We start from the raw sequence: 15,946 nt of genomic DNA, 5'->3' as shown, positions 1-15,946 counted from the left end.
CCATGATAAAAACATACAGAATATACTTCTTTTATAGATAAAATGCTGCCAAGGGGGGAGGAAAGGTATGCAGGGACCAGAGCACACAAGCAGTGAGCTGTTATGATACTCCACTACATCCTGGTTATCTGTTTGTTGATTTCACCAGCAAACAGATAGCCAGGATTTAGTTTATAATAGAGAAAATCAAAACACACATTCATTGATGCACACCTCTCTACTATTCTTTGAATAAGTGAATTACATTATTTAATTAATGAAGGCTAAATTTAAAATCTCAGGGCAAAGTATCCTAAAGCAAAATAGTGTAAGAAGAAACAATTGGGAGACACAGGAGTATCTTTAGGATCTGACCTATAAAGAATCTAATTCAACCCAAAACTAGTCTCCTAGAAACACTATTGTTTGTTTGTTTGCTTGTTTGTTTGTTTGCTTAAAATCACTAGTTTTTTAGTGAGCTAGGAATGAGAACTTAGGTAGGGCCCAGCGGCTCACACCTGTAATCCCAACACTTTGGGAGGCCTAGGTGGGTGGATCACGAGGTCAGGAATTTGAGACCAGCCTGCCCAACATGGTGAAACCCTGTCTCTACTAAAAATACAAAAATTAGCTAGGCCTGTAATCCCAGCTACTCAGGAGGCTGAGGCAGGAGAATTGCTTAAACCCAGGGGGCAGAGGTTGCAGTGACCTGAGATTGCGTTGCGCCATTGTACTCCAGCCTGAGTGACATAGCATGACTCTATCCACAGCCCGTCCACCACCAAAAAAAAAAAAAAAGAAAGAAATGAGAATTTATATCAGATCGCAAAATGCATTCCTTTTAGTGTATTGACCATTCATGCATATAGTGAATTATACAATTTTGCACTATGATTTGTAGGTTCAGTCACTCTGTGCAAGCCCTTTAGACATCTTCAAAAGTCCAGGGTAATATATTCCTTTCAGATATCATTATATATTTATACACAATGATATTAAAAAGTCACATGTCTGAAGTGAGCAAAATCAGGCAAAATGATCTTCTCATCATTTTTTTAACCAGCACACAGAAGTTTTTTGTTTTTCTTTTTACTGACATGTATTTTACTCAACTCGTGGAATTAAGCCAAGCTGTCTATCCTGTGGTAACATACACCACGATGTCTTGTAATACAAGGTTTTCGAATAAATGCATATGTGTAGATCTTTGTTCTCTAAATCTTTTTTCTCATTTTAAACATGTTTTTCAATTAACATGCCAAATATTAAACAGTGGAGATTTGACAATATTTAATTTTACCTGAGCCTTGTGCTCTTAGAAAATGGTGAAGGTTAAAGGGATTCCCTCCGCCACCATATACACACACTCTTTTGTGTTCCAGAATGACTTACTGCAAGAAAGCACCCTTACCTATACGACTTAGACAAGACTCATAGATACTCCCTTGTTTACCTATGACAAGGCCAAGCACAGACCCTCCAAATTCCTATACTTTACTGCATAAATGCTTAGCTGAACTACTTGTTTTTACTAATCAATTGAAACAAAAATGCACATTAACCAAGTTGGTTAAGCTTCTCTCCTCCCCATAGGCTGCTGAACTTTGGCTCACCCTCAGCTTAACCAGCACAGAACCTCTCCCGAGAATATACTGCCCCATAGTGAAATACTCTCTGATCTTGTCTCCAATCATGCCACTCTTTTAGGCTGCTTCTCCAACCAGTTCTTTCTGGCCTTGTTTATATCTCTCCAAACCCTTAAGACAGTAATAGACCTATGGTCTTAGCATTCTCCATATTTCAAGAGTCCCTCCTACTCGGTTACAATAGTCCCTTTTCCTCCCTGCCAATAATTCTTTGGAATTAAAGCCGCTCCTTACTGTGTTGGATTTATTTTTTATCTGACAGATTCTACTGAATATTGAAGCTATATAGATTATGGGGTACATTTACATATAAATTAATTCAAGTTAATATTCACACTAAAGAAGAATGTGGCAAGAAAAATAAGGTAAAGTTCAATAGTAAATGTGAAGATCCAGACTTACTCCCACTTATTTGCTTGAAAGACTCTGGGGTGATTTTAGGATGAGTGTGTATATGTATGTGTGGCGAATATCATGAACCAAAAGATATCATATATGTGTGTGGATGCCAAGGCCCTTGGCTCTCTGAAAGCCTGCTAAAAAAAATCACTGACATGAGAGATTAATTAATAGGAGAAAAGGCATACAAATTTGTTGAATATGTATACACTGGAGCCCTCAGAATGAAGACTCAACATTCTAAAAGAATGTGGCCTTTGACCCAAAAAGATCTGAATTGGAATTCAAATTCGCTCCTTTTATGATGATGCTTGTGGCAGGCTACAGGGGAAATTTCCATTTTTATGCTTAGGTTTAACAAAGTATTGACAGTCATGAAGAAATGGTTGGACAGAAAAGGCATGACCTAATGCTTACAGACTAAGTGGGAAAACCCAGTGTGTTAGTTTGTTCTTGCATCACTGTGAAGAAATATCTGAGACTGGGTCATTTATAAATAAAGGAAGTTTAATTGATTTGTGGTTCTGCAGGCTGCACAATCATGGCACGGGCATCTGCTCAGCTTCTTGTGGAGCTTTTACTCATGGCAGAAGGTGAAAGGGGAGCAGGCACAACATATGGTGAGAACAGGAGCAAGAGGGAGGGGGGGAGGTGCCACACACTTTTAAACAACCAGATCTTACAAGTATCATAAGGACAGCACCGAGCTATTCATGAGGGATCTGCCCCCGTGACCCAAACACCTCTCACCAGGCCTCATCTCCAACATCGTGGATTACATTTCAACGTGAGACCTGGGGAGCAAACACCCAAACTGTGTCACCCAGTGAGGCCTGTCTGTCTAGATTTTTCTTGGTTTCGCTGTGTAGTGTTCCTTTCTTCTGAGTATGAGGCAGGACCCTTTCTGAAATGGACGTCTTATGACCTACAGTCAAAGAAGGTAGGTCAAATGATTTCATTATGGCCAGTTTTTATATGGAATAATTTTGGGTTTTATGGCTGGCATTCGGGAAAAGACATTCTTGTTTCTATGACACGCCTTGGGGAAGAGAGTTTCTTGTTTCTATGGTCTCAGGGGAGAATGGGACTGAGAGAAAGGAGGCCTGGAGAACATCAGAGAAAAGCTATTGTTTTTGAGGCTGCTGCTGTAGTCTTCATTTTGTTTTCTGAGCCCCGACATATGGTATGGCTATCTGTGAATCTAGAATTATTTTTATATCTTTTCTCATTTTTTCCTTTTTTTCTATTTATTTATTTATTTATTTATTTATTTGAGACAAGGTCTCCTTCTGTCACCCAGGCTGAAATGCAGTGGCGTAATCATGGCTCACTGCAGCCTCCACCTCCCAGGCTCAAGTCATGCTCCCACCTCAACTTCCCGAGTAGCTGGGACTACAGACACCACCAAGCCTGGCTAATTTGTAAAGTTGTTTTTTGGGTTTTTTTTTTTGTTTGTTTTTTGTTTTTTAAAATCAGGTCTCACCATGTTCTACGGTCTGGTCTCAAACACCTGGGCTTAAGTGATCCTCCTGCCTCAGTCTCACAAAGTGCTGGAATTACAGGCATGAGCCACCACACTCAACCTCATATATATTTTTTTTTAACGTTCTTCCTTTCTTTCCCATCTCCACAAAAAAAAATAAATAAATAATTGGCCAGATGTGGTGGTGTGCGCTTGTACTCCCAGCTACTCAGGAGGCTGAGGCAGGAGGATCACTTGAGCCCAGCAGGTTGAGGCTGCAGTGGGCCATGATTGCCTGGACAATAGAGCAAGACCCTGTCTCAAAAACAAAACAAACAAACAGCCCAGTTCATTTCTGGTTTTATGCAAGATTCATTAAATAGGCAAAATTGATTAAGTATTGGCCATTCATGATCAACCTAACCTTCAGCCCCTCTCCCTCCATAGGGGTTGTGAGGTGGAGTTGAAAGTTCCAACCCTTTAGTCATAGCCTTGGTCTTTCCTGTGACCATGCCTCATTCTGAAGCTACCCAGGGACTGCCAGCCACCAGTCAACTCATTAACATACAAAAGGACACTGATTACTTTGGAAATTCCAAGGAATTTAGGAGTTGTATACCAAGAGATGGGGATGAAGACCAAATAAATATTTCACAAAATCACATCTGCCTATGCAGGAGATGATGTGAGACTATACTTTACTTATCTAGGGATTTTATCAGAGTTAAACAATATATACAGGAGTCCAATTTACTGACGAGGTCACCAATTTGGGGAATAATGGGCATATTTTTCTGTATTTACAGATTACTATATAACCCAGATTCCATTTATATGTAACTCCCAATAAATATTCTTGAGAAAGTTTGGTATTCTGGTGTCCAATAGATACTGAAGTTACTTCTTAAGTGAAACAATTACAGAATCATGGCTGATAGTCTTGGCTGCAGTGAGAAAGACATTAATAATAATAATAGCACATTTTATAAAGAACCAAATATTGGAGGGGTGTGGAGCTTCACGTCTGGATTCCCAGCACTTTGGGACACTGAGGTGGGCAGATCACTTGAGGTCAGAAGTTCAAGACCAGCCTGACCAACACAGTGAAACCTCACCTCTACTAAAAACACTAAAATTAGCCAGGCATGGTGGCGAGCACCTATGATTCTAGCTACTTGGGAGGCTGAGACAGGAGAATCACTTGAACCTGGGAGGCGGAGGTTTCAGTGAGCTGAGATGGCACCACTGCACTCCAGCCTGGGCGACAGAATGACACTCTGATTTAAAAAGAGAGAGAGAGAGAGAGAGAGAACCAACTATTTACCTAATAATTTCTATCTACAAATCTACTTAAGTGGGTCAAATTTTGGAGATCAAATTTCCCAGCTTTTAAGTTGGAATTGTGGTCATCTAATGCCCTATAATTACATGCCCATTCATTAACAAATATGGACAACTGGCCAAGAAATCATGTTTATATACAAACATGTATTTACATATGTATTGATAAATTCCCTAGATGAGTAATACTACATATTGAGTCATAGAGTTTAAGTAGCTTGCCACAAGCAACATAATAAAAGGGGCAAAATTGAATTAAAATTCAGATCTTTTTGGTGCCAAAGGCCACATTGTTTTAGTTATGATGCTGAATCAGGCCCTTCCTAGGTCTAGATATTAATCACCATGGTGTAATATTTTGGGATTAAGGGGAAAAAATTTTGGATCATACTTTAAGAATCCAGGCAGTAGGTTATGTTTGTAACATCTAAGGTTATAAAAGCAGTTGTGATTGATATATGTCTATAATCAAGCACTGCATATATTAATACAAATCAAAATTGTATAATTAGTATTAAGGCATAGTTTTAAAATACGAAAAAAAAGTACAAACAGAATTTTGAGATCACTTTCACATACCTTTTTATGAGGAAAAAAGTATGAAAAGGGCCAATTAGAATAATAAACCATCTTCTTTCTCATTGACTTCAGCCCAAAAAATTTTGGCTTAGTGGTTGGTGCCCAAACAAGTTTGTGACCTCCATAATTGTCTACCTGCCTGTGCCTTAATTTTCAGTAACCTGTTATGAGCTGAATTACATTCCCCAAAATTCATACATTGACGTCTTAACACCCAGTACTCAGAATGTTCCTGTATTTGTATTTGGACACAGAGTCTTTAAAAGGTAATTAAAGTTATATGTGGTCATATGTCTGGGTCCTAACCTAATATGACTGATATCCCTACAAGAAGAGACAATTAGGATACAAGCACACACGGAGAAATGACCCGTTTGATGACATGGAGAAGGGGACCATGGATAAGCCAAGAAGAGAGGTCTTCGGAAGAATCCAGCAATGTGGACATTTCAACCTTGAACTTCTAGCCTGTAGACTTAAGATAAAACAAATTTCTGTTGTTTAAGCCAATCAATTTGTGGCACTTTGTTTCGATAGACTCAGTAAACTAATGTGTATGCTGTCTGGCTTAAAGAATTCTCCATGCACTCCCAACTGCCTCCTGTTTCCAATCTTGTGTGTTACCAGGTTTATGTATATTTAGCCTGTTGCTTCTTGCTTTAATTTCCCCTGCCTACTTAGAAACTTATATAATGGTGCCATGGTTACCAGGCCCTAGAATAGTTTTAAAATGCATTTTTGCCTGCAGAATCAGCCTCTTGGTTTGGACCTACAGACACTGAAGCTCATGGCCAGTTGCTGCTCATTTTACATCCTGATATTGTAGCCAATTCCAGTCATAGCACCTTAAGTGATTATCACTTAAATTCAAGATAAAATGGTTGTCATGAAGGACACTTAAATAACTATGAAAAGAGTAAAATGTTGTGATTAAAGTGTAGGTTCTGGAGCCAGTCTGCCTAGATTGGATCCAAACTCTCTCTTTTACTTGTTATGTAACCTTAGAAAGTTTACTTATTTCTATTTTCTCACCAAAGATGACGGTAACAATGCCTAATCTCATAGGCTTATTGTGTTTATTCTGTACATACACATAGGTATTTATAATAAGCAAGTATATTATAAACTCATAAGTATTATCATGTTAATATAAACAATTAAATTGCATGTTATCAAAACTATATGTTTCAAGGATGACCCTCCATGCTCCATTAATTTTCAGGCATGACAAATTAAACATCTCCCCGGAATTAATACCCCACCCCTGACTTGCTATATCACATAGTCACACACACATACACATACACAAACACAAGCAAAGTCTTAACTTATTATGAATTAGGAAGAAAAAACAAACAAGTTTTCTTCACACCTTCCTTAATTCTGAGACAATTTTTTAAATTATGAAAATAATACACATTTATGGCAAGTATATAGCAAAAAAATCTAACAGTACTAATTATTTTTCAAAATGACAAGTGATAGCTTCCCTTTCCTTTACCACTACACTGATGCCCTTTTCTTCCTAACAGATGCTGCTACGACTACAGTTTAGTTAGATCCTTAAAAAGTATACATAAACAAATGTTTGATTTCCTTTGTGTAATCGAGATCAAACTATACACTCTTTTGCCTATTGTTTATATTTTCACTTAATATATTTTACAGGCCTTCCAACTTCCACATCTGACTGAAATGTATTCAAAGGAACCAAACTTGAACCAACCAAACAAACAAAAATTGGAAAAAAATACATGGCAAGACATTGGACATCAGGTAACAAAACACAGTTATCCATGAAAGATGTGAAACAAATGAGGTAAGGTCTACTATCTTCTCAACTTACTGCCTGATGAGAGTTTTTAGGTTGCAGTCCAGGAAGTGGAAACCCAGCAGATTCCTGAGTTGAGAATGCATTGCTTTGAATCCAGGGAGACAGTACAGTTGAAGTGTGCAAAACAGATAGCCAGAGAGAACTGTAGACAGAAAGAACCCTTCTGATTTACATAAGGTCCCTCAAATATTCAGCAAAATACTAATTAGTGTATGCGCGTTGGAAGAACTACCTGGGGCCAGGGAAAGCACTACTAAAAAGGATTAGAGGGAGTAGTGCCTGATATTTAACAGGGTGGGAAATAATAGTGCCTGTAACCACCACCCAGATGAAAACTTCATAATTCATGGGGTATTGTGTAAAATACTCAGAAAGGTCTTGTCTCAGAGGTGAAAAATAACTAGCATAAGATGGCCAAACATTGTGGCTTATGCCTGTAATCCCAACACTTTGGGAGCTCGAGGTGGGAGGATCACTTGAGGCTAGGAATTTGAGACCACCCTAGGCAACATAGTGACACCTCCTCTCTACAATAAATTTAAAAACTAGCTGAGCATGGTGGCACCTGCCTATAGTCTCAACTACTCAAGAGGCTGAGGTAGGAGGATTGTTTGAGCACTGACAGTCAAGACTGCAGTAAGCAGTGATGGCGCCTCTGCACTCTAGCCTGTGAAACAGAGGAAGACTCTGCTTCTCAAAAAAAAAAAAAAAAAAAAAAAAAGATTATTTAGCCCAAGACTAAGACAGTTCTGAAAATGACTACGAAATCAAAAAAAAAGACCCAAATTAAACTGTTTCCAAATAATGTAATGTCATTGTAGAATAAAGCCCCAGAATAGTTAAATAAATATAAAAATATTCGGTACCTGACAAAGTTTAATTCACAACGTCTAATGGCCAATCAAAGATTACCAGGCATGCAAAGAAGCATTAAATACAACCAATAATGAGGATAATCAAAAAATCTTAAATATATTGAGGGCTTCTTTGCCAATATTTAAAAGAACTTCAAACCTTCATGATACTAATGTTCTCCATGATTACATGAATATTTTATTCTCTGAAAGATACAGTGACTTCTGTGGGTCCTTAATGTCCTAATACTGTATTCTAAAATGTAAAATTTTAAATGTAAAGATGAGTCTGAAGAATCACATATTTGTTATGAATGAGTTTTATGTAATGCATGATTCATAGAGTAACATTATACTAATCCAATAATTCAATGAGAGCAGAATCTAATCCTTCATTGCTATCCTTTCAAAGGAAGGCCTGACCCCTGATGTGAGGTGGCAACAGCAACTCTGGAGTTTCTATTCCTTCATGTTGAGACCATATTGCCCCATTTCTAAAACCTAGGTTGCCTTAGTCTATTCTAGTTTTTCTATTTCTGGTTACCAATCAAATTTTAAAAATCCTCCCATGTCTTTTGCAACTCTATAGAAAAATGCAAATAAAAGAAGGTCTGGGGCTAGGACTGACACAGAGAGAATAATGTCACTTTCACCACAAATTTCATCATGAAAAATGTTAACAACCTTAGCAACACTCTCCTTCCTTATTTTTCTATAAAGTGTTAGCATCTGCTCAAACTCTTCTAATAAACTTTGTTTGACTGATCATTTTTATTCCCTCTAGCTATGTACAGATTCACATATCTGTTAATTCAGTAAACATTTATTGAGCATCTATGTGCTACAATACTGTGTCTCTAGATATTAGTATGTATAGCACTGATGTAGAAATTTGGCTATAATTCTTGGTAATTATTTATTTCTAACTTTTTACTTGGGTAATCTGCATTTTTCCCTGGCAAAAAATATTTTGTTTGCTATTGTTCATCAACTGCTTAACTACAACTCGCATGATGTAAGCATATAGCAGGTAATCAAGAAATTTTTATCGAATGTGTTGAGCAACTGTAAATAAAAACAAAATCTTCTCCCAACCCAGAAATCTTCTCCACAAGAGTGACACAGACAGAAAACACTTTCATTATTGAAGAAGCATTAAACCAGAATAATGTGTATCACTATCCACTAAGAGACTGCAAAAACACAAAGAAATCTCACCCTTTTATATGGCCAATCAGATGCAACCCATTAGATACATGTCCTCAAGATAAACTAGTCCCTAAATAAGAGGACTTGACCACACTATTTGTCACAGTGTTTATTCTAGATTCACCTGGCAATTGGGATGACCATTTATGTCAATTGGCTTTATAAAAAGGAAAAATAAATTTATCATCTCTTTGTGACAGGAGGTAGTTTTGCAACTTGAAGAAGTACCCACTGAAGTTAGACTCCTAACCTCACACAGAAACTGAGAGATAGGGTGCTATCTCCTTTGATGTTTATATTCAAAAAGATTGTCCCCAAGTCCCTGAGAAAGGTATTCTTGAATCGTAAAGCTGATAAAAGAACTATCTTGTTTCAAAAGGATTTATGAACATTTCAAAGAAAAGAGACAGTACTTACAAAGTTTTTTGAGTAAATGCTCTAAGTAAAGAAAGGAGAGAGGGAGACGTTTCTTCTTTTATTTTCAACAGGGAGAATTCACCTCTTAGTTTTAATTTTTACTTGTACTTAAAAATTAAATTTCAAAAAGCCTAGAAGTAATAATTTAAGGACATTTTCTTCATTATAAGGAATTGCCTTCTCTCATGGTGAATCCTGGAAAACTATGAGATGGTTCAGTCTGACCACCTTACAAAATTTTGGAATGGACGAGTGGATCGTAGAAGACACAATTATAGAGGAATGCCAGAATCTCATACAGAACTTTGAGTTTCACAGAGGTGTGTAGGGTAAATAAAACCATGTCTCATTTTTCATGAGAAAGAAGTCAACAAAGGATATATTTTAATTATTTATTTTGTCAAGATAATAATAATTTCAGGCTTATAGAAAAATTCCAAGAATATACAAATAATTCCCAACTACCATTCTACTCTTCTCCAATATCCCCCACATCAGCATTTTACATTTGCACATGTTCTGTCTCTCTCTTTCTCACTCTCTGTCACTCTTGGTCTATGTATCTGCCTATATAATCTATATTATTTTTTTGAACTGTTTGAGAGTACTTTGAAGAAATACTTTGCCTTTATTCCTATATGCTTTAATATTTCTTAACAAAAAGTAAAAATCTCCTCCTACATAAACACAATACAATTCTCAAAAATCAGAAAATTAGCATTGACATATTATCATCTAATCTGCAGACCTTATGCAGATTTTGCCATTGTCCCAATAGTATTTTTAAGAACAAAAGGAAATCTTAAATTATGATTGCATTCAGTTGTCATGTTTCTTTTGCCTCCTTTAATCTAGAACAATTCGTCAGTAACGAGTGTGTTTCTGATCCTTTTCAATAATAAATGGGAATTAATTCTGTATTAGTCCATTCTCACGCTGCTATGAAAAAACACCCAAGACCTGAGACTGGGTAATTTATAAACGAAAGAGGTTTAATTGACTCACAGTTCAGCGTGGCTGGGGAGGCCTCAGGAAACTTACAATCAGGTTGGAAGGGGAAGCAAACACATCCTTCCTCACAAGACAGCAGGAGAGAGAAGAATGAGAGTAGAGTAAAAGGGGAAGCCCCCTATAAAACCCTGAGATCTCATGAGAACGTACTATCACAAAATAAAATGGGGGAAACCACCCTCATGATTCAATTACCTCCCACTGAGTCCCTCTCATGACACGTGGAGATTATGGGAACTACAATTCAAGATGAGATTTGGGTGGGAACACAACCAAACTATATCAAATGCCATATTATTTTTTGCAATATATGGGATGAACAATCTAAAACTCTCATCTTTCATGTCAAGAGTTTTACTCATTTCCTCATTAAACTGAGCTCATTCCTTGCTCAAAATGAGCTAATTTGAATATTATCTATACTGATGCAGGAATGAATATGAAGTGAAATGATCAAAGGTAGACAACCTGAAAACACATGCAGATGAGGAACAAAGAACTCAAGAACTCATGTGTTAAATTAGTAGTACCTGTATGTTTAGAAAGAGTGGCTCTTGGCAGTTTGGAGGAATTACATACACAAAAATGACAATTCCTCCCCCAGTGTTAAACTCCTAATGCACATTAATTCCTCAGGGCTTGGTTTACACAGCTTCCCCCAAGTTCTCCCATTTGTATTGAAAAAAGAAAAGGTATTCTCCATCAGACATCCCCTAGGCTTTCAGCCTCTACATTTAAGGTGGGCAATGGCTTTCTTTCTTTCTTTTCCTTCCTTCCTTCCTTCCTTCCTTCCTTCCTTCCTTCCTTCCTTTTCTTTCTTTCCCTTTCTTTCCCTCTCTTTCCCTCTCTCTCTCTCTTTCTCTTTCTTTCTCTTTCTCTCTTTCTCTCTTTCTTTCTTTTTTCTGATAGAATTCTACTCTGTCATCCAGGCTGGAGTGCAGTGATGTGATCTCAGCTCACTGCAACCTCCGCCTCCCAGGTTAAAGTGATTCTCCTGTTCAGCCTCCAGAGTAGCTGCGATTACAGGCATGTGCTACCATGCCCAGGTAATTTTTTGTATTTTTAGTAGACATGGGGTTTTCCTATGTTGGTCAGGCTGGTCTCAAACTCCTGATCTCAAGTGATCTACACGCCTTGGCCTCCCAACGTGCTGGAATTACAGGTGTGAGCCGCTGTGTCCAGCTGGGTGATGATTTTAAGAGTAAATCTTAGCAACTACAATACTCTTCACTTACAAATGTATCCCCATTCACTGATATATGTTAAGTAATCTAAGCAGTCTTTAATGATGCTGAGAAAGACACAACATAGTAACAGAGGAAACTGAAACAGAGAACTGCCCTGAAGTTTTTTTTTTTTTTAAATGAAACCACTTTAATCATCTAGATATCCTATTTTAAACTTGAATGTAGCCTATTAGGTTTAAGTGACATTTCCCAGATATTATGCATTACCCACCCACCCCCAAACACACATGTATGCATGCACACACACACACACACTCACACACACAAGCTGCAAACATACAGACACACACACTATGCAGACACTAAAACGTCCTCACCAGGCACATTTTTGTTTCTTTAGCTAAACCAAATGCAGGTTTCCTTTGACATATAGTTTTCGTTTTCCTCGTGGCAATCATTTGAACAAATTCTGGGTATTTTTCAAGGCCTATTCAAGTCTCATCTCTCCTTGAAAATCATAGTCATCAATAAACCCTTTCTTTTATAAAATCATTTCCTTGACAATCTGTCCCAATCAGTCTAGAACTGATTTAATACTATATATGTTAATATTCCTAACTTGATTAATGAATTATCTTGTAGGAAAGCCCTTTGAAATGAAAACAATAATGAATGCTTTTGTTGCTAACATCATTGTGTTAGTGTTGCCTGGAAAATGGTTTGACCAGCCTGGCCAACATGGTGAACCCCATCTCTAATAAAAATACCAAAAAAAAAAATTAACTGAGTGTGGTGGTGCACACCTGTAGTTCCAGCTACTTTGAAGGCTGAGGCATGAGGATCACTTGAACATGGGAGGCAGAATTTGCAGTGAGCTGAGATCGTGCCACTGCACTCCAGCCTGGGCAACAGAGCGAGGCTCTGTCTCAAAAAATAAAAATAAAAAAAAATTTAGAGGCAATTGTAATGAACCAAAATGAAGTAGAGAATATTGTTCTTAATTTGGGGGAGAGATTTTGCTTTTTATCATTATTTTATTTTATTTATTTTAGTTCTCAGAATATCCTTTCCCACATCACAATTAAAATTCCTTTCTCTTTTGTAGAAAGTTGTTTCCCAGTATGCAGCAAGCTCTGGAAGCAGGGAAGTTTGTTTTTAAGAAAGTTTAGATGGGCTTGTTTGGTTTAATATCCACTATCACAGTCACTGGAGGTAAAAACCAGCCTTCACTGAGCCCCCAAACCTTTCAGGAACTGTGCCAGTTTTGCCAGTTTCTTTCACATGTATTCTTTCCTCTAAGGCTCAGTCTCAAATGAAAACTATTTAACTCTCATCATACAAATATAGAAAGTGGGGTTTATCAAAAGTTAAATGACATGCTGTTATTACATAGCCACTACATGACTAAGTAAGAATTTGTTCCCAGTTCTGAGTCCAAGGCTTGAGATTTTAGTAAGCACGTGAATACACATGTGGTTAGGAAAGCGAATATTCCACACTAAGCCTCAAGTCCACCTGCCATCTTTCGGCTTCCCCTCTTCCATTTCCTTCCAGAACACCCTGCTTCTGAAAAATTGCCGACCAAGATCATGATATGTCTTTACAGAGTCACCTTTCTAGGAAGAAAGTTAATCTCTGTGACTAATACAAACATTTTTATTTCTAGGCCATTGAGGTTATCATCTTGCTGGCTTCAGTACTTCGGGATCAAGCACAGTGGGAAAAACCAGACACTTTAATCCTGAGCATTTCCTCACCTCTAAGGGAAAGTTTATCAAGAGAGAAGCATTCCTGCCCTTTTCAGTGGGTAATGGATCTTACTTGAGAAAGGTGGTTTGAAAAATCTGGCAAGACTTAATCTTGGCCTCCAAGATTGCTCCTAATTCTGCATACAGCATTTCTTTTTCAAATGAGTAAGGTCAGCCAGGCGCGGTGGCTCACGCCTGTGATCCCAGCACTTTGGGAGGCCAAGGCAAGCAGATCACCTGAGGTCAGGAGCTCGAGTGTGCTAAGGTTTTGTACTTTTCTATATGGCACTAAACTTCAGAACTGGTTCTAAATTGGCTGTGGGACATTAGGCACCAGAGCAACATTTTCTAAGGGAAATCTTTGAAGATTCCTTGTGGCTGAGGCTAGGGTGGAACCTCAGGAGTTTGAGGAGAAAGTTAAGCAGCAGAAAGACAATGGGCAGCAACTTCACCCCAACCAAAAAAGTTCTGCCTTAATATGTGTAAATAGAAGTTTTTTGTTGTTGTTGTTTTGTTTTGTTTTTAGAATTTCTTTGGGGAAGGTGGGTGGGAGGAAAGAGCTTTCTGCTAGTGTAAATTTTGAAATTCAGAGAACGAAATGAATTTGTTCCATAAATGTCTGAAGCCTAAGAGCTTGAAATAAATTCTCTGTTCCTAGCGGAGTCACAGCAAAGCTGCACCACACGCAGTTTGTGATTTGGGCCTTTCTGCTTATACAAACAATGGCTTAGCATTTACTCAGATATCCACTCAGTGATGGATAAACAACAGCCACCCAAGAATAGGCTTTCTTCACCCACTGGTAACTAAGTAATACAAGATACACAGTACAATTCAGTCTCCTAATTTTTACAAACACACAGACACACACGACGATACATGAGAAAATATTACATGCATTAGTGACTTTCAAGTAAAGAAAGGTAATATCACACCTGGAACAAGAATTTTAAAAAATGAAAAACAATCTGCATATAATTTGTAGTGTTATAAACTCAATTTCTGTCAACAGTTCTTGACTTGTATTTTCTAAAAAACAAAACAAAAATAGCCTAGAAACAAACAATGGTCTCTGGAGTGCATGTTATCAACATCTGACACTGAGCCATCATTTTGTAAGAGAAGACATGGAGCAATACTTTTTTCACGCATAAAGTTTTTTTTTTTTTTTCCAGACTCTTGGACTTACTGCAGTTAGTATTTGGAGGGAAGGAATAATGTTTTCCTTAACCCTCCCTTTTCACTGTGAACAGCAATTACTTTTACTCTGTCTCTTGAGCTCTAATCAATATTGTATACAAACTCTTCCTGGTTTCTCACACAACTGGATCTGGAGGCTTCTTTGTACTAAGAGACAAGTAGCAATAGTCCAGATTTTCAGCGTGGCTTATTCTCAAAGGGTTTTGCTGTTTACTTCACGAATTCTAAACTTCCCTTGTTATACTGGACCTTTTGTTTTCTGTTTTAATCCAGTAATAATATTATTTTTATTTTAGGCAAAAATGCATATATATTCCTTTTTTTTTTTTTTTTTCTTTTTTTAAGAAGGTCTTCTCTGTTGCCCAGGCTGGAGCGCAGTGGCGTGATCACAGTTCACTGCAGCCTCGACCTCCTAGGCTCAAGTGATCCTCCCGCTTCAGCCTCCCAAGTAGCTTGGATTACAGGTGCATGGCACCATGCCCAGTTAATTTTTGTATTTTTAGTACAGAAAGCGTTACACTGTGTTGCCCAGGCTGTTCTCAAACTCCTGGGCTCAAGTGATCTATCCACATTCCAAAGTCCTGGGATTACAGGCATAAGCCACCACACCCAGCTGGAAATATTCTTAAAATACAATCATCATTAAACTGTTACAGTCAGAAAAAATAATATTATAAAACAAATTTTGTGCTTCAACTATGAGTGCTACAATCTCTTCAAATCTTCACATTCCGCTAGTGTTTAGGGCACTCTTTTCCTCCATTATTTCCTTAACATTTATTACTTACTGCATTCAGACAGAAATTTTGCAAGGCAGGCGGATCATCTGAGGTCAAGAGTTCCAGACCAGCCTGGCCAACATGACGAAACCCTGTCTCTACTAAAATTTCAAAAATTAGCCGGGTATAGTGGCATGCACCTGTAATCCCAGCTACTCGGGAGGCTGAGGCCAGAGAATCAATTGAACCTGGGAGGCAGAGATTGCAGTAAGCCAAGATGCTGTCATTACACTCCAGCCTGGGTGACAGGAGCAGAACTCCATCTCAATAACAACAACAAAGAATAATAATAATAATAATA

Source organism: Chlorocebus sabaeus, chromosome 17, assembly GCF_047675955.1.
Source record: "Chlorocebus sabaeus isolate Y175 chromosome 17, mChlSab1.0.hap1, whole genome shotgun sequence".
In the NCBI taxonomy this organism is placed as follows: domain Eukaryota; kingdom Metazoa; phylum Chordata; class Mammalia; order Primates; family Cercopithecidae; genus Chlorocebus; species Chlorocebus sabaeus.
This window is presented reverse-complemented; position numbering follows the sequence as displayed.